Source organism: Colias philodice, chromosome 19, assembly GCF_061535455.1.
Source record: "Colias philodice isolate Cphi_HAF_F1 chromosome 19, ilColPhil1 Martin Lab GWU primary, whole genome shotgun sequence".
NCBI lineage: Eukaryota > Metazoa > Arthropoda > Insecta > Lepidoptera > Pieridae > Colias > Colias philodice.
The window spans coordinates 9,383,857-9,408,589 of NC_143104.1; positions in this window are offsets into that span (position 1 = coordinate 9,383,857).

The window sequence follows — 24,733 nt, forward strand, 5'->3', positions numbered from 1 at the left end:
GACTTAACGAGGTGCTACTGTATTTGTAATAAATGTTAAATAAACATTCTATTTTCTATATACTATACGCTGGAATACGGTGTTAACCTTGAGCTGTACTAAAATTCTGTGATTTATTTTTTAAGTATAGGTATAAAGTGACCTGCCAATTATGCCAATAAACACCACGTTCAAAATACAAGAACACTCAATTCACGTAAATAATATATCAATCGAAAATGAACATATAATAATATTAACAACTATATTCTTAAAATTTGCCAACATTACAACCGAATCAAGTTACACGACACGTCCTAAGTAACGGTTATGCGCTTCACCAAGTTATTAAGTTTCATAACTTAGTTTAAAAGCGCCGCAACATACGACGTCATATAAAATAATGTTCTGTAGGTGTTAAGTTAAGACTTCAAAACGTTGGACGTAAAAACCTAGGTCGTCTGACAGGGCTAGAACAAATTCCGAGTGCATTTGGACTTTTCACGGAACTTAAAATAAACTGGACATAGCGAAAGGTCTTTTATAAACTGTCCAAATAGACAAAATGTGTATTGAATTTAATCTTTAAGCTGCATTTTATGATTACTGATATTATTGAGTAATAACTCTGTTACTCTATTTTGTAATAATTGTCTTTCACTTTGAATCAATAGGGTAGAATTTGAAATTTAATTATTCGATGGATCTAATCGATAAAGACGCTTCTTTTTGATATGAAACCAAACTTAACATCAATCAGGGGGATGTCAATTGGTTTGAGTAACGTCTTGTGTCTTTATTGTTACGTCAGCGTTAACATTACTCAATTACTATATTAATATAATAATAGTATTATTTAAACGCATTAAGGGCCGATTTTTCAATGCTTGGATAAAACTTATCCGTCCAATAAAGTATTACACGATAATATTAAAATGTCACGTAAACTGTCAAATACGGGCAATTAGGATACGTTTTTAAAATGGTAGTTTTATATATTATTCGACGAATAAGTTTTAACCAAGGATTGAAAAATCAGCCCTTAAACGAGAATGTGTATTTCTTATCATTTTTCGTTTCTTCGCCTTTCTTTCACGTGAAAACGATATTATTGAAGATGAATATAATATTTATAAAAAACTAAAATTACTACACGCTAACTTTCTCAGATACTGTAAAAAGTTGTAAAATATTACAATTAAAAATTTCGAGACAATAAAATCTTAAAATAGTATTTTATTAAATGTAATGAATCGATAAAACCAAAACGAAGGATATGGAGTTTCTTGCCGGTTCTTCTCCGTAGATACTGCTTTCCGAATCGGTGGTAAATTTTAAAATATGTATAATGACGTTTCAAAAGTGCTTCTATAAGAAGTCTAATTGAATAAATAAATGTTTGAGTTTGAGTTTGAAGTTCAACTACCAATTAATAAAAATCAACATCAATCCCCTAGCGCGTAGGTATACGATCAAAAAATGAATACAACGAATCAATTTAAGCGCTCCGTTAAATTATTGTATTCCGAATCAAAATACTAAGGACCTTGTACTTAGCCCCAGGCCATACCAAAACCTCGTTACCCTTTTGAGGTTTAATCTCAAAGCCCAATTGCATGTTACCCAAGGGATATAATATACATAATAATTTAGTATCGGTAATATTTCGTATCCTTGAGCCTTCGGAATATTTTTGTATATATAGAAGTTACGCTTTCACCATTACGGGATGGTAATATTGTATAAAAATAAAGGGTGCAGATTCTTTTCTCGGCTATTTTTCGGATTTTCATATGTGTTTTGTTTCCATATCCAATTTGTTATATGGATAAACTAATTGTGTTTGATGGGTGACGTTAATTGTTACTATAATTAGCATATCTAATCCGTATAACGTAGAATACATAATAATGTAGCATATAGAGCACCGCAATAATAAACTGCAAGTTGTAAATTGAATTTTATTATAAGTCTCAATTAGCCATTCAGTTATTTTTTTCGTTCTAAAAAGTTGTGTCAAATTTCACAGCTCAATTGCTGATTGCTGATTGATTAGAATAGATTCTATTCATGCAAAACTTACATATTGAAAGCGATTAAATGTCTTAATCGCTTTCAATATGTAAGTTTAATCTTATATGTTAACAAAAATCTCAACAAAAAGTAATTTTAATCACACAATACTTCATACTATATTTGATAAAAATATAAATGTTCTCAGGAAAACCTAATATTATTTCATTTGATTCACCAAAACATAGTCGTGCAGACAGGAAAACTATAATTATTATGATAAAATAATATTCGATTGGATATAACAGTCTCTATCACGGCTATCGCGACAAACTTCAGACAGGGTTTAATATTGGATGGAATAAAATCCGGATTGCCTTTCATTTCGTCGGATATCCATTATATTTATTACTTTTTAGAGAATTGCCCTCTGGGCTGTAATATTGAGGGAAGAATTACAAGTCGGGTAATGCATTTGTGAAATTGTTTTAGATATGTCGAACGTATATTGCTTGTTTTTATGAGATCCTGGTACTCGTGGATTTATTAAATGTATAATAAACTGAAAAAAAACATTAAACATAAAAAGCAAGGTTGAGGAATGAAAATCATTTGTATTTGTTTTATTTTTTATTCATTTTTCAAGTTGCAACTAATACACATTTTACACAGATAGAACCTTCAAAAGTAAAAGTTAGCAACATTTTCGTGTACATGTAATTAATTTACAAACATATTTTATCATGATTTTATTTTAAACTAGCGGTCCGCCCCGGCTTCGCCCGTGGTACATGTTTATGTTTTCTCTACATAAGAACCATCCTCGTACTTCCAGGAATATAATAAAAAAAGAATTATCGAAATCGGTTCAGCCGTTCTCGAGTTATGCGCTTACCAACACATTTTGCGATTCATTTTTATATATAAGAAAGATACAAAATCATAACATAATTTAACTCTACATTATCGTGTTATTAAAACAATTACAACAACAAGATTAAAACAAGACTATTGTGCCAACCTATATTATTTAAATTAAAAAAAAAACACAGTAACCTACAACTAACAGGCAATGGCAGATGATAAATTGAATCTATCAATACATTATCACCATAAATAGGAAGTGATGTGCATTGATGGGCTTGTCAGTTGTTATTTACTTAATGATTATGAGAATATTATGTTAACATTATTTCCTGGATGCTTTAGTATATGTTGGACCAGCTCGTATCGGGGAAGACACACTACCACAGCAGCACGGCCTGAAAAAATGAAAAAATACTTTTTATCAAATATTACATAATTGATAGTAGTACAAGGGTTTAAAACGTATTTTATAAAAAAACCTAAATTATATCTATACTAATATTATAAGGCTGAAGAGTTTGTTTGTTTTTTTGAACGCGCTTATCTCTGTAACTACTGGTCCGATTTGAAAAATTCTTTCGGTGTTAGATAGCCCATTTATCGAGGAAAGCTATAGGATATATTATATCATCACGCTAAGACCAACAGGAGCGGAGCAATGATTATGCATGTGAAACCCCGGAGCACAGCTAGTTATTACTAAGTTTACAGAACTAGTGAAGACGAGTCACCTGGTGGTAAGTGATCATCGGCGCTAGACCTTTGGTTTTTTTAGAAATTATAAAAACCTATAGGTACGTTAGCCAAAAATATGTTTTTCATTATACCAAAACCAATATAACGTATCAATATTGAAATACGACAGAATGATATGCATGAAATATTATTTTTACAATTAAAACAAATATGAATTATGTCTTGATATAAAAATTCCATCAAGCAGAAATTGCTTCGCGATTAAAAATATTTCATTTTATTGATACATGCGTATTGGTTTTCAGGTTTTTATTTTCTGGTTCCAATTATTTATTTGTAACCTTAAATATTATTGTTATTTCATACAATATATAGTTTTTATTAATAAATTTTGAACGTCTTGAAATACGGAGTATTCAACTAAATGGTTTTTTTTCGTTTCTTTGCCTTTCTTTCACGTGAAAACGATATTATTGAAGATGATTGAATATAATATTTATAAAAAACTAAAATTACCACACGCTAACTTTCTCAGATACTGTAAAAAGTTGTAAAATATTACAATTAAAAATTTCGAGACAATAAAAGCTTAAAATAGTATTTTATTAAATGTAATGAATCAATAAAACCAAAACGAAGGATATGGTGTTTCTTGCCCGTTCTTCTCCGTAGATACTGCTTTCCGAATCGGTGGTAAATTTTAAAATATGTAATGACGTTTCAAAAGTGCTTCTATAAGAAGTCTAATTGAATAAATAAATGTTTGAGTTTGAGTTTGAAGTTCAACTACCAATTAATAAAAATCAACATCAATCCCCTAGCGCGTAGGTATACGATCAAAAAATGAATACAACGAATCAATTTAAGCGCTCCGTTAAATTATTGTATTCCGAATCAAAATACTAAGGACCTTGTACTTAGCCCCAGGCCATACCAAAACCTCGTTACCCTTTTGAGGTTTAATCTCAAAGCCCAATTGCATGTTACCCAAGGGATATAATATACATAATAATTTAGTATCGGTAATATTTCGTATCCTTGAGCCTTCGGAATATTTTTGTATATATAGAAGTTACGCTTTCACCATTACGGGATGGTAATATTGTATAAAAATAAAGGGTGCAGATTCTTTTCTCGGCTATTTTTCGGATTTTCATATGTGTTTTGTTTCCATATCCAATTTGTTATATGGATAAACTAATTGTGTTTGATGGGTGACGTTAATTGTTACTATAATTAGCATATCTAATCCGTATAACGTAGAATACATAATAATGTAGCATATAGAGCACCGCAATAATAAACTGCAAGTTGTAAATTGAATTTTATTATAAGTCTCAATTAGCCATTCAGTTATTTTTTTCGTTCTAAAAAGTTGTGTCAAATTTCACAGCTCAATTGCTGATTGCTGATTGATTAGAATAGATTCTATTCATGCAAAACTTACATATTGAAAGCGATTAAATGTCTTAATCGCTTTCAATATGTAAGTTTAATCTTATATGTTAACAAAAATCTCAACAAAAAGTAATTTTAATCACACAATACTTCATACTATATTTGATAAAAATATAAATGTTCTCAGGAAAACCTAATATTATTTCATTTGATTCACCAAAACATAGTCGTGCAGACAGGAAAACTATAATTATTATGATAAAATAATATTCGATTGGATATAACAGTCTCTATCACGGCTATCGCGACAAACTTCAGACAGGGTTTAATATTGGATGGAATAAAATCCGGATTGCCTTTCATTTCGTCGGATATCCATTATATTTATTACTTTTTAGAGAATTGCCCTCTGGGCTGTAATATTGAGGGAAGAATTACAAGTCGGGTAATGCATTTGTGAAATTGTTTTAGATATGTCGAACGTATATTGCTTGTTTTTATGAGATCCTGGTACTCGTGGATTTATTAAATGTATAATAAACTGAAAAAAAACATTAAACATAAAAAGCAAGGTTGAGGAATGAAAATCATTTGTATTTGTTTTATTTTTTATTCATTTTTCAAGTTGCAACTAATACACATTTTACACAGATAGAACCTTCAAAAGTAAAAGTTAGCAACATTTTCGTGTACATGTAATTAATTTACAAACATATTTTATCATGATTTTATTTTAAACTAGCGGTCCGCCCCGGCTTCGCCCGTGGTACATGTTTATGTTTTCTCTACATAAGAACCATCCTCGTACTTCCAGGAATATAATAAAAAAAGAATTATCGAAATCGGTTCAGCCGTTCTCGAGTTATGCGCTTACCAACACATTTTGCGATTCATTTTTATATATAAGAAAGATACAAAATCATAACATAATTTAACTCTACATTATCGTGTTATTAAAACAATTACAACAACAAGATTAAAACAAGACTATTGTGCCAACCTATATTATTTAAATTAAAAAAAAAACACAGTAACCTACAACTAACAGGCAATGGCAGATGATAAATTGAATCTATCAATACATTATCACCATAAATAGGAAGTGATGTGCATTGATGGGCTTGTCAGTTGTTATTTACTTAATGATTATGAGAATATTATGTTAACATTATTTCCTGGATGCTTTAGTATATGTTGGATCAGCTCGTATCGGGGAAGACACACTACCACAGCAGCACGGCCTGAAAAAATGAAAAAATACTTTTTATCAAATATTACATAATTGATAGTAGTACAAGGGTTTAAAACGTATTTTATAAAAAAACCTAAATTATATCTATACTAATATTATAAGGCTGAAGAGTTTGTTTGTTTTTTTGAACGCGCTTATCTCTGTAACTACTGGTCCGATTTGAAAAATTCTTTCGGTGTTAGATAGCCCATTTATCGAGGAAAGCTATAGGATATATTATATCATCACGCTAAGACCAACAGGAGCGGAGCAATGATTATGCATGTGAAACCCCGGAGCACAGCTAGTTATTACTAAGTTTACAGAACTAGTGAAGACGAGTCACCTGGTGGTAAGTGATCATCGGCGCTAGACCTTTGGTTTTTTTAGAAATTATAAAAACCTATAGGTACGTTAGCCAAAAATATGTTTTTCATTATACCAAAACCAATATAACGTATCAATATTGAAATACGACAGAATGATATGCATGAAATATTATTTTTACAATTAAAACAAATATGAATTATGTCTTGATATAAAAATTCCATCAAGCAGAAATTGCTTCGCGATTAAAAATATTTCATTTTATTGATACATGCGTATTGGTTTTCAGGTTTTTATTTTCTGGTTCCAATTATTTATTTGTAACCTTAAATATTATTGTTATTTCATACAATATATAGTTTTTATTAATAAATTTTGAACGTCTTGAAATACGGAGGCAAGGAGGATCTTTGATTGTATTTTTATCATTTTTTCGTCTCTTAGTTAAAAGATAGAAATACTAAAATCCATATAACAATGTATACAATCAAATCTTTGGAAACACTATTTCATCAAAATTATGGCTAAGCAATCAGTTCATACTATGTATATCAAATAATTTTTAGCTAATAAAAATAAAAGCATTCACAAATGTATCTACCAAGATAAATTCGCGTATTTATTCAGATCGCATTTGATATTTTCATCGGATTAAATTTGAACTCTATAGTTACTGCAACACAGTAACTGCTGTATGATTAATTGTACAGAATAAAAACGTTTTCAGAATAGGAAGTCCCGTTGAGGTACAAACCCTGGCTGATTGCCAGTGCAATTACCTAATTATGTAACGACTTATCCGAAAGTTCAGTAACGGGAAAGTCAATTCTTATTCGCTGAAATAGATGTGAATGTTGAATAGCAGGGATTTGGATTATAGGCTCTTATGGGTGTTAAGAAGGAACATAGTCGGGTGTCTTTGCCAATGTTCGATAGTAATGCGGGTAAGTCCATGTAGTTACTGACGGTTAGATTGAGTACTCGTATTCAACTAAATGGTTTTATTTAATTTCATCCCAACTAGCACATTTGTTAGTGTTGGAGTTAACCCGATCACAATTTTTCTTAGCAAGCTCCATTGGATCTGTTTGCTTTGATTTAACAATTTATTTTGAAAAAAATAGCTTTTATTTCAATGTTAAGTAAAATTTTATGATTTACCCAGCTTGTTGTGGATTTTAATATTAATTATATCTACATTAAACCTATTAATTGCTTGCAGATATAATATAAAGACGTTGTTTACCTATACATATAAAAATGTTACCTATTATAGAGGAAAGTAACCAAATATGGAATACCATTTTGTTTTTGGGATATAAAAATAAAATTTTACATAAATTAAATCAGTTTATTGTTTTTTCTGGTCAGTCATACATCTATAAGTAGTAATTAACAGCCTTTAATGAAATATATCAGTAATCAAATTAAAATCTTACACAAAAAACAAAATCCCAAATGAGTAACCAAATATGGAATAGGTACCCATATATGGAATATAAGCATAAATCAACATAACAATAACAAAAATGTAATGAATATCTTTGAGATCAATTAAATGAATGTTACATATTGTGATAAATGAAAGAAGTTACGTAATTACTTGCAAAAGTCACAAATCCAGATCCATCTGGACCAGCACATCATAATGTGTTCAGAGCCCATACATCAAGCATTTAATTCAACTTTCTCCACTTTCATCCATGGAAAAAAGTCTTGAACAGAACCTCCTGACTCTGCTGATGCATGTATGTTACATTCTGCATCTGCAGAGTCAAAAGGCACTTGGTCCATCAACTCATCATGTCCACTACCTTCATCAAACTGGATAACGTCTAGTTCCTCAGAGTCTTTCTTCTTCACTATCATCCTTATTTTTCTTCGATTGTTTATTTCTCTTAATACAGATAATAACGTTGAAAGAAGAAATAGAAATATAATGATGAAATAAAGTTGTCCTAGGGACTTGGAAATCCTGTGCCGCTTTCAAATACCCCATTTTCTTTTCCCGCACGAATTTTATAGATTGTGCCGTTTTTTCTTCATCCCAGATTTTTCGTTAGGTTGATTGTGAACCGGACATTCTAAAAACAAACATTACATACAGTTTTTAAAAAAATAATAGCAAGTTTATAGTATTCCATAATTAGACACCGACGACTGTCCATATTTGGATTTTTATACTCATTCAAACTCTTCTAAATATTTTTTCAATTCACAATATTTTAAAGACAAAAGATCACAAAATTGTGAAATAAACATAATATCGATATACTAAATAGTATAACACTTATGTAAACAAACATAATAGCCGGTAAATACTCATTTATTACTTACCTTAAAAAATTTCTGCATGGCAACAAAACAAAACACGCCTGCCATACGTAAACCGTTCACGCAACTAACTCGATGGTGTTAGTGCGATAATTAGTACACCAAATGAAACAGAAGATGGTCGAATGTTGCGATTCATACTTATAGTCTTAGAGAAATGAAGGGATTCCATATTAGGATACTATTCCATATTTGGTGACTTTCCTCTAGTCTATACTACCTACTTCTAGATTCTAGATTTTGAGATTTTATCGTTTTCCTTTAAATTCATAACAACTTCAATTGTGAGGGCAAAATTTTCACGACGACTTTACATATAAAATGTGTTTATATTGATGCATATATTACATATAATTTGTCAAACACAATTGGCTAATGTTGTACATTATTACACGTTTAATAATTCAATGTTTAAAAAAATCTTCTTGCATTCATATATTTAAGGCCACGTTCCACACTTCGCTTTATCTTAAAACAAACTACAAAATGACTGGAAAAATGTAGCCGTTCGATATTATTTTATATCAGCTACATCTTCAAAGTGAACTGGAAGTACGATATGACGTCACGAGGTCGTGAGCAAAGCGCAAAGTTCCGATAAACTGTTTAGCGACGAAGGAATGTTCGCAAAATTGTGTTAGACTAGGAAAGGCTTCGAAACTGATCAACTATTACCGTAACTTCTTAGTTCATTTATTTGCTTATACTTGGGAATTTTAATATGAATTCTGCTGTCGTGTTGGAACTTGGTGCATTTTGACACGTAGTTAATGTTAGCATGAATAAGTCGCTTTCCGCTGTGTGTCTTTATGTTTAGATGTATAAAACTACGCAACGGGTTTTGATTCGCTTTTTAAACAGATATAGAGTATAGAGTTAATAGAGTGATTTTCGACGGACGTTTAATAATATAATTTATTAGGTTTCAGACAAAGCGAGCGGATCCGCGGCCGGAAAGCTAGTCAAACATAACTTAAAAATATTTTATAACCTAACAAAACAGACTGATTCTAATTACCATGACATGTTTTAATGATGAAATTTTGTATAAAATAAAAGTTAAGAGAGTTAAACATACTTCATCTAAAATTAGGTCACGCATCCTTGCAAAGGATCATAGCAAAAAAATGTAACGTAAAAACATGTATATTGGATATATTTAAAATGCGTTTGATCTTCGAATACATTTTTAATTAATGTTAGCGTAATTCTTACACATATTAATTACCTAATTAACTTTGGCCTTTGCAGACATTATTACCTTATAAAATTTCATTTTAATTGATTTTGTGTTATATTTTCATTAGGGATGAAACGATACATGATTTTGCCGATACGATACCGATACCGATATTTGTAATAAAATATCGGCGATACCGATACCGATACCGATATCGATGGCTTGGTAGAAAAATAAATAGTGAATTATGCATAAAAGTTACCAACATTTAACAGAGACTCAACTGTAAATCGTATTCTTTTAAATAACAATTCCAAATCATAAAACAAGAAAACCATTTATTTTAGTAGATATTATTATTTTGCAAAGTCAGTTAAACTTTAAGTTATACACATACAATCAGTTCCTAATAAAAGTTTACTATTGGTAGAGTTTTTTGAAAAAACAAAGTGCGCACGCGCGGGCGGCCTCCCGCATCGTTCATTGAGTGCGGTTTTTTGAATTGTTTGATATCGGTATCGGTTGTTTTATAATCGGCGATACCGATATATCGGCTTGCCGATTATATCGGCCGATATATCGGTATCGGTATCGGTATCGTTACATCCCTAATTTTCATTATCCATATGTACATATTTTGCAACTATGTGTAATAAAAATGACAATGATTATTATTCTTTTTAATACATAGATACATATTAACGTGAAAATCTTTTATATTTTATTACTTTTCTACATTAGATTTTACTTTGTATTTTACCAAAACATTTTACCAAAAAATAAACTCAATAATCTTCTATTTATTTTCACAATATTATATTTAATAATCTATATTCCTATACATATACGTATTTCGCGTCTTGTATGTGATATTCCGCACTTATTCTTAGGTGTAACCCGTCTCAAGGGTTCTCGGGCCACTCTAAGCAAAGATGGCAGTTAGGTGAAAATTTCTTTTGTATCTCAAGTATCGATTTAATGCTTTCCATCTTCGATAAATAACAAAGTGTCATATACAGGGCCGTGGCGAATTGATTCGGGTTTGTTTGAGCATTTATGTATGTAGATAAAGGGTTTGTTTAGTATGATTTTTTTAAGGGCGACTTGGATTATTACTTTAATTTTGATATATTGTAAGCTTTGTTACTGCAGTAGAATCGTAGATCATAGCAACAAGACATACCTATTAACCATTAGTAATGTAAATATGTACCTCATCTATACATATAATAAAATCGTAGGAAAGTCAAAACTGTACATTGAATATTTTTTTAAAAGAATACATAATCCATGATCTATAATCGATATAGAAGCCAAAAACATAGTTTTTAGAATTTTTGTCTGTTTGTCTGTTTGTCTGTTTGTCTGTTTGTCTGTTTGTCTGTTTGTCTGTATGTTTGTCCAGGCTAATCTCGAAAAGTACTGCATAGATTGACTTCAAATTTTGCATGAATATTACTAACAGGTCGGGTGAGGCTTTTTTAAACATATTATCATGCTATCACCTCCGGGGGAGGAGCTGTGAACCTTTTTTTTTCTTACGTATTCCGTGTATTACGACAGCGTATAATCTAAAGACTCATGTTTAAATGTTGGTTTCGGGTAAGCCATGCTATTATCTAGCTTTACACAATAAAAACTATGTCATTTACGTAATTTGGGCAGAGAATCAGTTTAATGAATTTATTAGTATACAAATTTGAAACAGCGCCATCTATGAGATTTCGTAAAAATCAAATCAATTTACATGTTAACACTACTGAACACAATGTTAAAAATTAATAATTTAAATATAATTATGTTATTTATTTATTTAACTCTTTAACCCATATCTTCCCTTCCCTATAAGGTGCGCTTATAATTCGTGTGAATATACTACATTTTTAAAAGTGAGGGTAGATGTTTATTATTTTAAGTCAAACTAGACACCATTTCAGTTAATCTAATATTGATTGTGTTCATTGGTTACATTTTTAAAAATCTTCGTGTTTTAAAAATTCGATAACGAGGCGGGACTCGAACCAGCATTCTTTAGTGGTCGAATTTTATCTATTCTTTATAATACAAAAAGGTTAGTTCGTTGATAATTATTATTCCTTCATCATTTACATGTTGTAAGTAAAAATATACTTTGACTGTTAATACTTTTGTTCAGTATTTACCTGTATGATTATTGCTTGGTAATTAATATAATATTTTCATGTCGTATACCTAATTATAAACATAAGTTTGATGTGAAACTAGCTGGATTTATTTTTACACACTCACAGTCTTATATTTTGTGTTAATGTTAAAATAGTATTAATAGTGTAAATCATAATATTTTTTCACAATTAAAAATATTTCCTTTTTTTTGATGGTGTTGGCATCGAATTAAACCGCGCTGTCGTTTCGTTCACAAAAAGTGAAGTTATGAGGACCGAATATGTAGCCGCCTCAACTTACGGAAACGAGAGTAACCTGCGTTGTCTGTTAGTTATTGTATAGTCGAATTTAACGTTACATGGAAATTGGAATCTAATAATATGTATACTTACAGTGGTGGACGTTTAATTAGAAACAGGTAACACGATGAAGTAGTCATCAAGTTTATTTAACATTTGTGTATTAAAGTATTAGAGATTAAGCATTATTTCATATGTAATAGAACACCCGTTTATCTAGTTTTATAATAAATTGCTTAATTTTAATCAAACGTTAGCTTAAATTAATAAAATCAAACAACTTTAGGTGAAGTCTGATTTCCGCGTATTTTCAGTCTGGACAACAAATTAGAAACAGCATGTTTCGAGTGTTCTAAAGTCAAAACCTATTAAAATGCCGTCAATATTTTTTTCATCTATAAATATTTGCACCGTTTTTTAAACATTCTATCTAAAAGTTTCTGAAAATTAATTTACTTTGCAGCAAAAATGGGTAAAAGTAAGATTCGTGACCCATCAACAAGAAAAATAATTTTAAGTTTACAATTTGACAAAAGCTGGAGTTACAGGAAAATTGCAAATCATTTAGAGTGTTCGATAAAAAGATATTCAATGTTACAGTCTATTTCAATAAGCATGGTAGTTCTGATCAAGTGTCTAGAAAAGCTGGACCATGAAAAATCACTGCTCGCGAGGATAGGCAAATGATTCTTTTCGCAAAGATATATCCATTTAAAGGTTCCAATTCTATTAGGAAATATGTTTTTGCAAACGTGTGAAAATCTCTTACAATCTGAGCCACGACGTTGTAAAGCCGTTGTTGTCTATAAAGATTATAACAATCTAAAAACAACCCCATACTATAATGTTTCCTCCGCCTTGCTTAACTGTTTTTAATTTATTATTTAAGGTATGGTTAACTGGACGATGCGCGTATCTTTTGCCATCAGAATTGATTAAATTAATTTGTTTCGTCCCAAAATAAAACTTTTTCACTGGCGGACTGTTCTCAAACAATATTTCTTAGTAAATGCAAATCGTCGTTCCCTGCCTAATAAGAAGCTGTACTTTCCTGGCGTCTCTCACAAACAATTTTGCCTCGACTTACCACCCGAAAACCGATCTCAACGACACATGGCGTGGTTCATCTTCGGGAAAAACTAATTTTATAATAGAATTTGAGCTTTTAAATGGATCCATTTTTGCCAAAAGAATCATTTGCCTATCCTCGCGAGCAGTGATTTTTCATGGTCCAGCTTTTCTAGACACTTGATCAGAACTACCATGCTTATTGAAATAGACTGTAACATTGAATATCTTTTTATCGAACACTCTAAATGATTTGCAATTTTCCTGTAACTCCAGCTTTTGTCAAATTGTAAACTTAAAATTATTTTTCTTGTTGATGGGTCACGAATCTTACTTTTACCCATTTTTGCTGCAAAGTAAATTAATTTTCAGAAACTTTTAGATAGAATGTTTAAAAAACGGTGCAAATATTTATAGATGAAAAAAATATTGACGGCATTTTAATAGGTTTTGACTTTAGAACACTCGAAACATGCTGTTTCTAATTTGTTGTCCAGACTGAAAATACGCGGAAATCAGACTTCACCTAAAGTTGTTTGATTTTATTAATTTAAGCTAACGTTTGATTAAAATTAAGCAATTTGTTATAAAACTAGATAAACGGGTGTTCTATTACATATGAAATAATGCTTAATCTCTAATACTTTAATACACAAATGTTAAATAAACTTGATGACTACTTCATCGTGTTACCTGTTTCTAATTAAACGTCCACCACTGTATATACTTATATTAAATCTGTAGAGGTCAATTCTGTACATGAAATATATTTCCTAAATAACTATCACGAGGTGATTAGGGATCGACACTGACGCCAAAGTTCGAGTAGGAGTTCAAAGCTTTCTGATTATATTTGTCTACTAGCTGTGCCCGCGACTTCGTCCGCGTGGAATAGTGACTATGGGACCTATGACCATGGGCTCAGGGTGGGGCAACAATAATTGTTTTTATTTTCATGCTTCCACTCCCACGCCCACTCCCAGGCCCACGCCAACGCCCACGCCCACTCAGCCCCACCGTGGCTACGCCCATGCTGAATTACTACTTAACATACAATTATTGAGTAAATACGTACTACCATAAATAATTAAAAGAATTGTTATTAAAATTTCTTACTAAACTGAGCTAAAAAACTTACGTACCAACTTATTAAAGAAAATCAAGAAATGAAATGCCTAACCTATACCAAATAGTTACTACATAATATTGTAATTAAAAATTATGATTAGTATATAATATCGAAAATCAAAAAAGAAATGCCTAACTAATTCTACGTAAAATTTCTTTTAAATTATGTCATATTATTTTTTAGGAACCAGGGGGGGAGAGGAGCAAATTCTATTTCCTTCCTTTCTTAAATGGATGTTTTTAATAATGTATGGTGTACCCACTGATCAGCTTAATCGATACTCAATTTTTATCAAATCCAGGAACAAATCCAAATTAGATGTTTCCTGTCTCACGCACGTAACTAAAGGCTGAAGAGAGAGAGAGGGAGCACGTAACTAAACCGTTTAGACGAAGAAAAGTGTATAGAAAAAGGAATAAATAATTTCATAAACTTCCCGACGATCTTTAAAAATAAATTATTATATCATTTTTTTCATTCCCACTTTTACCCCTATGTAGGTATAATAAGTGGATGAACCGATTTTGATACAATTTATCTAAGAACCAGCGTCGGAAAATATGCTGCCTAACAAAAAAAAGCCGCATCTAATTCGGTTTACCTGTTAGCCAGCTACGGTGCCATAGACAGACACACACACACACACATAAATACATAGCAGTCAAACACATAACACCCGTCTTTTTGCGTCGGGGGTTAAAAATATAATACGACATAATTTAAAGGACATTTTATGTGGAAAATTTACCTATTAGAAGTAACCATAATGTTAATTTGACCCCCCCCCCCCTCCTACTACCTCAGCTTACCCCCAAACCCTTGGGGAATTTTGATATGATCATCTGGACATGTAAAGGAATAACTGTAGCGTATAACAGATAAATTGCGTTTTATCGTACACTGTACACTGTACAGTGTACAATAGAATGCCTTAGCAAATGTTCGCCGTGATTACTTATAAATTGTCATAACTTTTTTATTTATGAACCGATTGACATGAATTAAACACTAAATGTTAAATGAAGATTACCACAATACATTAGTGAAAATCGCATCTAAATCGGATAAGCCGTTTCTGAGATTAGCGTGCACAAACATACAGACAAACAGACAAAAAAAATTTTAACTACAGTTTTGGGTTCAAGATCGATTTAATAATAACACCTGCTAATTTTTTTCTACATACATTGTACAGACATCGCTTTTCCACAATTTTATTATATGTATTTAATGATGATGATGATTGATGATTATAACACTCTCAGTCCGTTTTAACTTAATTTTTATTCACTCGCATCAGTGCCACCTAAAAAATCTTTATATCGAAATTCGAGCAAAGCTAAGAAAATGAGAAATAAGAGTTCTCAAGGATCGTTAGAGGTAAGAGGCTTACTATTGACCGAAAACAACATGTGTTATGCCGAGAACCTGAAACCGCTTCACAACGAGAATTGCGGCTCACAGCTGACCGCGAACGGCATGTACTATCCTGTGAGACCGAAACCTTCACTGAGAGGGTATAACGTCTCACAGCTGATCGCAAATGGCATATTTTATCTCGATAATCTGAAACTTTTACTCAATATGAAGACCGTTTGACAAATGATAGGGTGCAGCATAATATTATTCGATCTCTTGAAGATGAACATGAGCATAAGCAATGACTAGAGTAGGGACGCGAATATTACCATTATTTGAGACAAGATTATTTGAGACAAGTACGATTAATAAGTTTGTTTAATGAAAGATTAAGAATTAAAACTATATTTTGGTCTCTTGAAACGGACGAATAGCGAGAGGCCCGTCTTACTGTAGACAGATTTCGACAGTCTTAATGACTTAGAGGTAAACATAGAAGATCAATCTACGAGTTCGGTGGTGTGGTCCGACAAATATAAAAGTGGGTTTGCTTATAACCTCACAATTGATTACAGATCATCTTCTGTATAGGCGATATTAACGTAGTATGTTCTTTTTGTAATGCTTTAAAGAGGAGTAAGGAGTCGGCTTTCGTTTGAAGATACACCAGAACCTTTGAAATCACTACTTTTAGAGGAACATGTGCAATCTAAACAGTTCTTAGACAATATTCGCTCTTATAGTAGTGCGTTATAAATGATCCTTTGGTGCTCAACAATTATCAGAGGATCCTTTCATGCTTACTTTTAAGATACAAGGTCAAGTTTATAATTTGATAGGATCCCTTTTGCCTGAAGGCCAACCTAAGTTTCTTCAAATATATTTTGTATTCGACTACAACGAATAGTCGAATACAAGAAATCAATATTTCTCGAATTTAAAATATTACAATTTTTCCTACAGTAGGGCGACGAATGTATTTTCGCATAGTAACGGAGGGGAACTCACGGGGGGTCGAGTGACGCGGGCCACGTACCACAAACATGCTTAGTTTGTTGTACCGAGCGCGAAAGAAAGTCATCGTGTTTTTAGTAAAATTACTATGTAAACTAACGTAATTTAATACTTAGGTACATATTATATAATGATGCGCTCAAACTGTTAATCTACATTTAATTTAGATTATTATTTGAATTACTAAGTAATGTAGAATTTAAATCAAATTCACTCATGTTTTCCTCAGATTTTCGATGTCCTCCGATTTTAAGATTTTCTTATCAGAGTATTCAATTTTAATGTAGTTAATTTTTATAAGAGACAATTAAGAACATTCAAAAATAAAGTGTCACGTATTTTTTTTAAACGACGAATGACGAAAAACGACGTAATCGCGGACGAAGTCGCGGGCAACAGCTAGTAATGTATACAATTAAATATTCAAATAACTAAATCAATAGAAGAATTAAGTTTGTATTAACTATGATAATTTGCGTCTTAAAAATGAAAATGTTCCATTGATTCCTTTAATTCTTTTGAATAGGAATATTCACAATTACTGAGAATCTCTCTAATATATAGGCCAAAAACTTGGCTAGGAATTTCCCCAACAAAAATCTTACCAAACCTCGATTTCCACAAATAATTTTAATCTCCAATAAAATACACAATAACAATCCCACAAAGAGCAGATATTTAAAACATCCAACTTTCACAAACTTCTCAGAAATTATATACTTTGAAGGGCAAATAAAAACAGAATTCTCTCTTGTTTCCGAGCAATAGCATGATTTGTCCCGTGGACACAGCTGTGCGAATTCCGAGTAGGTACATCTAAAAGAAATTTTGCATTGACGACGTAATTCGTAACTTTTTCCTCCCAATTCAATGATACGACTCGTCTAACTCTCTGGTGCCCTGGTAGAATTGTGGAAGCGTGAATTTATTAAAGGGCAAAGGGTCTTTGCTACTAAGTGGGCTTATTTGTTGACTGTTTCTTTTGTCCGTGGTTAAATGAAAAAGGACAAAGAAGATAATACTAAAACAATAATTAATAGACAAGTTGATATTTTGTTACCATACAAGTGTGTATGGAAAGTGAAAAGATACTGGTTCAAGCCGTTATTATTTTCTGTAATCCAAATTCAAAATTTATGAATAACACATTGATAGATTTGATTGGTAAAATTCAAATTCTATCAAAAATACGATATCAATAAACCTGTTTTCGCGAATCCATGGAATAAAAAAATAGATTTTGCGTTTCAAATAAACTACCCAAAGCGATCCCACCGGAGTCGTCTATCTTTTCAAGCAAAATAGCTTCATTTCTACGTTACAGGATGACAAACAAACAGTACCAACTCTTTAAATATCAATTTGTTTATGTATTTACGTATAGGAATCGTAAATTGAAACTAACGAAATAAAATTATTATAATATGTAATCTCTACATTTAACGTAGAATAAACAAAGACTAAAATGATCTTGTCATACCTAAATGAAGCCTGAACTATTATTGATCACACAATATGTATAATGTACTTGAAATAAACATGTACCATTATTTTAAAATTAATTTTCAATTCAAATTAAATCCAACACACATATCAATAACATCAGCGAAACACCGTAAAATTCCTAAAGCAAATTGGTTGAAAGCAAATCGAAATACCTCGTTAGTAAAAGCGAGTTAACAGGTTCGAGGCGATTTTATTTTCATTCTTTTTGACTGCAGCTGCAGAAGAAATAGCAATTATTCGTTCGATCCCTCAGTATACACCGGAATGGCCAAGCTACGATTTTAAATTGAATCCCCGAGTATCACGCCAACGATTTTCGAATTTACTTGGGACATACGGTATTATATTTCTGTGGCGATCGTGGCGGTTTTTTCGAGTGAAAATATATTGAAAAAAAAATATGTTTCAGGTTCATAAAATTGAGCTTATGCTTTGTTGTTTGTGATTAATTAACATTAATAATTGAACGTATAGGTGAAAAGCTTATAATATTTTACTATTTGGCAATATTTAATTATTGTGTTAAAATCTGATTTGGGCAGTTAATAAATTTACTTTGGGTGATATTTTATTGTTCCAAAGCGACCATGTCAAATGTTTATCCACGCAAAAAAAGTCGTGTGTCAAATATTTTAAAATTCACTAATACCTGAAACTGTAAACTGCAAGTTACTTGCAATGTACAACGCAAATAGATACCTGATGATGAAATGAGAATTTCATCTTATCATTTATTTTGAGAATATTTAAACAGTTGCTTCTTTAAAGTGAATAAATAAATATAATATAGTTCTCTTAAATATATTCATAAATTACAACCAATATAGAGATACAAAAGGTAACTACGAAAGCTATCAATACTTCTTACAATATATTATAGGGGACGATTGGTAGAGTTATTGAACTTATTGAAGCGTTACCGTACACAATTCAGTGCCGTATGTTTCACCTTACAACACCAATTTCGGTCCGCGAGCGACGTGAGAAATTACTCGACAAGTGATTGGGAGGTTTGTTTAGAAAAATGGCCCGTTACATAACAGTAGTGTAGTTTGATTGATTTAACTGCAATATAATGTTAGCGTGAGCTTTATATTTTTATATTATGGCACTGAGAGATTGAGTAATAATGCAGTATTTTTTTATACGTATTTGAACAGGATGAATTTACTTTGATATTAATGCACTAGCTGTTGCCCGCGACTTCGTCCGCGATTACGTCGTTTTTCGTCATTCGTCGTTTAAAAAAAATACGTGACACTTTATTTTTGAATGTTCTTAATTGTCTCTTATAAAAATTAACTACATTAAAATTGAATACTCTGATAAGAAAATCTTAAAATCGGAGGACATCGAAAATCTGAGGAAAACATGAGTGAATTTGATTTAAATTCTACATTACTTAGTAATTCAAATAATAATCTAAATTAAATGTAGATTAACAGTTTGAGCGCATCATTATATAATATGTACCTAAGTATTAAATTACGTTAGTTTACATAGTAATTTTACTAAAAACACGATGACTTTCTTTCGCGCTCGGTACAACAAACTAAGCATGTTTGTGGTACGTGGCCCGCGTCACTCGACCCCCCGTGAGTTCCCCTCCGTTACTATGCGAAAATACATTCGTCGCCCTACTGTAGGAAAAATTGTAATATTTTAAATTCGAGAAATATTGATTTCTTGTATTCGACTATTCGTTGTAGTCGAATACAAAATATATTTGAAGAAACTTAGGTTGGCCTTCAGGCAAAAGGGATCCTATCAAATTATAAACTTGACCTTGTATCTTAAAAGTAAGCATGAAAGGATCCTCTGATAATTGTTGAGCACCAAAGGATCATTTATAACGCACTACTATAAGAGCGAATATTGTCTAAGAACTGTTTAGATTGCACATGTTCCTCTAAAAGTAGTGATTTCAAAGGTTCTGGTGTATCTTCAAACGAAAGCCGACTCCTTACTCCTCTTTAAAGCATTACAAAAAGAACATACTACGTTAATATCGCCTATACAGAAGATGATCTGTAATCAATTGTGAGGTTATAAGCAAACCCACTTTTATATTTGTCGGACCACACCACCGAACTCGTAGATTGATCTTCTATGTTTACCTCTAAGTCATTAAGACTGTCGAAATCTGTCTACAGTAAGACGGGCCTCTCGCTATTCGTCCGTTTCAAGAGACCAAAATATAGTTTTAATTCTTAATCTTTCATTAAACAAACTTATTAATCGTACTTGTCTCAAATAATCTTGTCTCAAATAATGGTAATATTCGCGTCCCTACTCTAGTCATTGCTTATGCTCATGTTCATCTTCAAGAGATCGAATAATATTATGCTGCACCCTATCATTTGTCAAACGGTCTTCATATTGAGTAAAAGTTTCAGATTATCGAGATAAAATATGCCATTTGCGATCAGCTGTGAGACGTTATACCCTCTCAGTGAAGGTTTCGGTCTCACAGGATAGTACATGCCGTTCGCGGTCAGCTGTGAGCCGCAATTCTCGTTGTGAAGCGGTTTCAGGTTCTCGGCATAACACATGTTGTTTTCGGTCAATAGTAAGCCTCTTACCTCTAACGATCCTTGAGAACTCTTATTTCTCATTTTCTTAGCTTTGCTCGAATTTCGATATAAAGATTTTTTAGGTGGCACTGATGCGAGTGAATAAAAATTAAGTTAAAACGGACTGAGAGTGTTATAATCATCAATCATCATCATCATTAAATACATATAATAAAATTGTGGAAAAGCGATGTCTGTACAATGTATGTAGAAAAAAATTAGCAGGTGTTATTATTAAATCGATCTTGAACCCAAAACTGTAGTTAAAAATTTTTTTGTCTGTTTGTCTGTATGTTTGTGCACGCTAATCTCAGAAACGGCTTATCCGATTTAGATGCGATTTTCACTAATGTATTGTGGTAATCTTCATTTAACATTTAGTGTTTAATTCATGTCAATCGGTTCATAAATAAAAAAGTTATGACAATTTATAAGTAATCACGGCGAACATTTGCTAAGGCATTCTATTGTACACTGTACAGTGTACAGTGTACGATAAAACGCAATTTATCTGTTATACGCTACAGTTATTCCTTTACATGTCCAGATGATCATATCAAAATTCCCCAAGGGTTTGGGGGTAAGCTGAGGTAGTAGGAGGGGGGGGGGGGGTCAAATTAACATTATGGTTACTTCTAATAGGTAAATTTTCCACATAAAATGTCCTTTAAATTATGTCGTATTATATTTTTAACCCCCGACGCAAAAAGACGGGTGTTATGTGTTTGACTGCTATGTATTTATGTGTGTGTGTGTGTGTCTGTCTATGGCACCGTAGCTGGCTAACAGGTAAACCGAATTAGATGCGGCTTTTTTTTGTTAGGCAGCATATTTTCCGACGCTGGTTCTTAGATAAATTGTATCAAAATCGGTTCATCCACTTATTATACCTACATAGGGGTAAAAGTGGGAATGAAAAAAATGATATAATAATTTATTTTTAAAGATCGTCGGGAAGTTTATGAAATTATTTATTCCTTTTTCTATACACTTTTCTTCGTCTAAACGGTTTAGTTACGTGCTCCCTCTCTCTCTCTTCAGCCTTTAGTTACGTGCGTGAGACAGGAAACATCTAATTTGGATTTGTTCCTGGATTTGATAAAAATTGAGTATCGATTAAGCTGATCAGTGGGTACACCATACATTATTAAAAACATCCATTTAAGAAAGGAAGGAAATAGAATTTGCTCCTCTCCCCCCCTGGTTCCTAAAAAATAATATGACATAATTTAAAAGAAATTTTACGTAGAATTAGTTAGGCATTTCTTTTTTGATTTTCGATATTATATACTAATCATAATTTTTAATTACAATATTATGTAGTAACTATTTGGTATAGGTTAGGCATTTCATTTCTTGATTTTCTTTAATAAGTTGGTACGTAAGTTTTTTAGCTCAGTTTAGTAAGAAATTTTAATAACAATTCTTTTAATTATTTATGGTAGTACGTATTTACTCAATAATTGTATGTTAAGTAGTAATTCAGCATGGGCGTAGCCACGGTGGGGCTGAGTGGGCGTGGGCGTTGGCGTGGGCCTGGGAGTGGGCGTGGGAGTGGAAGCATGAAAATAAAAACAATTATTGTTGCCCCACCCTGAGCCCATGGTCATAGGTCCCATAGTCACTATTCCACGCGGACGAAGTCGCGGGCACAGCTAGTAGACAAATATAATCAGAAAGCTTTGAACTCCTACTCGAACTTTGGCGTCAGTGTCGATCCCTAATCACCTCGTGATAGTTATTTAGGAAATATATTTCATGTACAGAATTGACCTCTACAGATTTAATATAAGTATATAAGTATACATATTATTAGATTCCAATTTCCATGTAACGTTAAATTCGACTATACAATAACTAACAGACAACGCAGGTTACTCTCGTTTCCGTAAGTTGAGGCGGCTACATATTCGGTCCTCATAACTTCACTTTTTGTGAACGAAACGACAGCGCGGTTTAATTCGATGCCAACACCATCAAAAAAAAGGAAATATTTTTAATTGTGAAAAAATATTATGATTTACACTATTAATACTATTTTAACATTAACACAAAATATAAGACTGTGAGTGTGTAAAAATAAATCCAGCTAGTTTCACATCAAACTTATGTTTATAATTAGGTATACGACATGAAAATATTATATTAATTACCAAGCAATAATCATACAGGTAAATACTGAACAAAAGTATTAACAGTCAAAGTATATTTTTACTTACAACATGTAAATGATGAAGGAATAATAATTATCAACGAACTAACCTTTTTGTATTATAAAGAATAGATAAAATTCGACCACTAAAGAATGCTGGTTCGAGTCCCGCCTCGTTATCGAATTTTTAAAACACGAAGATTTTTAAAAATGTAACCAATGAACACAATCAATATTAGATTAACTGAAATGGTGTCTAGTTTGACTTAAAATAATAAACATCTACCCTCACTTTTAAAAATGTAGTATATTCACACGAATTATAAGCGCACCTTATAGGGAAGGGAAGATATGGGTTAAAGAGTTAAATAAATAAATAACATAATTATATTTAAATTATTAATTTTTAACATTGTGTTCAGTAGTGTTAACATGTAAATTGATTTGATTTTTACGAAATCTCATAGATGGCGCTGTTTCAAATTTGTATACTAATAAATTCATTAAACTGATTCTCTGCCCAAATTACGTAAATGACATAGTTTTTATTGTGTAAAGCTAGATAATAGCATGGCTTACCCGAAACCAACATTTAAACATGAGTCTTTAGATTATACGCTGTCGTAATACACGGAATACGTAAGAAAAAAAAAGGTTCACAGCTCCTCCCCCGGAGGTGATAGCATGATAATATGTTTAAAAAAGCCTCACCCGACCTGTTAGTAATATTCATGCAAAATTTGAAGTCAATCTATGCAGTACTTTTCGAGATTAGCCTGGACAAACATACAGACAAACAGACAAACAGACAAACAGACAAACAGACAAACAGACAAACAGACAAAAATTCTAAAAACTATGTTTTTGGCTTCTATATCGATTATAGATCATGGATTATGTATTCTTTTAAAAAAATATTCAATGTACAGTTTTGACTTTCCTACGATTTTATTATATGTATAGATAATATACAATTTATATTTTGATAATCACTTCAAGTTTAGTACTGTACCTGCACCTTCCCTTGTTTTTTTAACGTAATTGTCGAAGGGTAAGGGCGCTTGTGCACTACAAGGAATTTTACTGTCCGGCATTCCGATTTTTTACGGTCCGGTGTGGCATGAAAAAACCGATGAATTGCTTGTGCACCTGTCCGTCTTTACTCGGATCAGTGCGGTACAGTTCAAGGAAGTATGGCGGTATAATGCTATCATAAATGATTGTTTTCGCATTTTACAAGAAACGAGTAAAAATATAGAAGGTGAAATATTATATTACTTCGTTATAATAAAAAGTAAAGTTCCGTAAGAGATTTAAAATGCGTGTTTCACTTATTTATTTTAATCGGTGACGAGGAGCTAAATCTATTCCCACTTGAGCTTTAACTTACCAACACTTACTTAGATAATAATTATAGGTCAATGCTTGGTCAATGTATATAAAATAACAATACCGACTTCTCA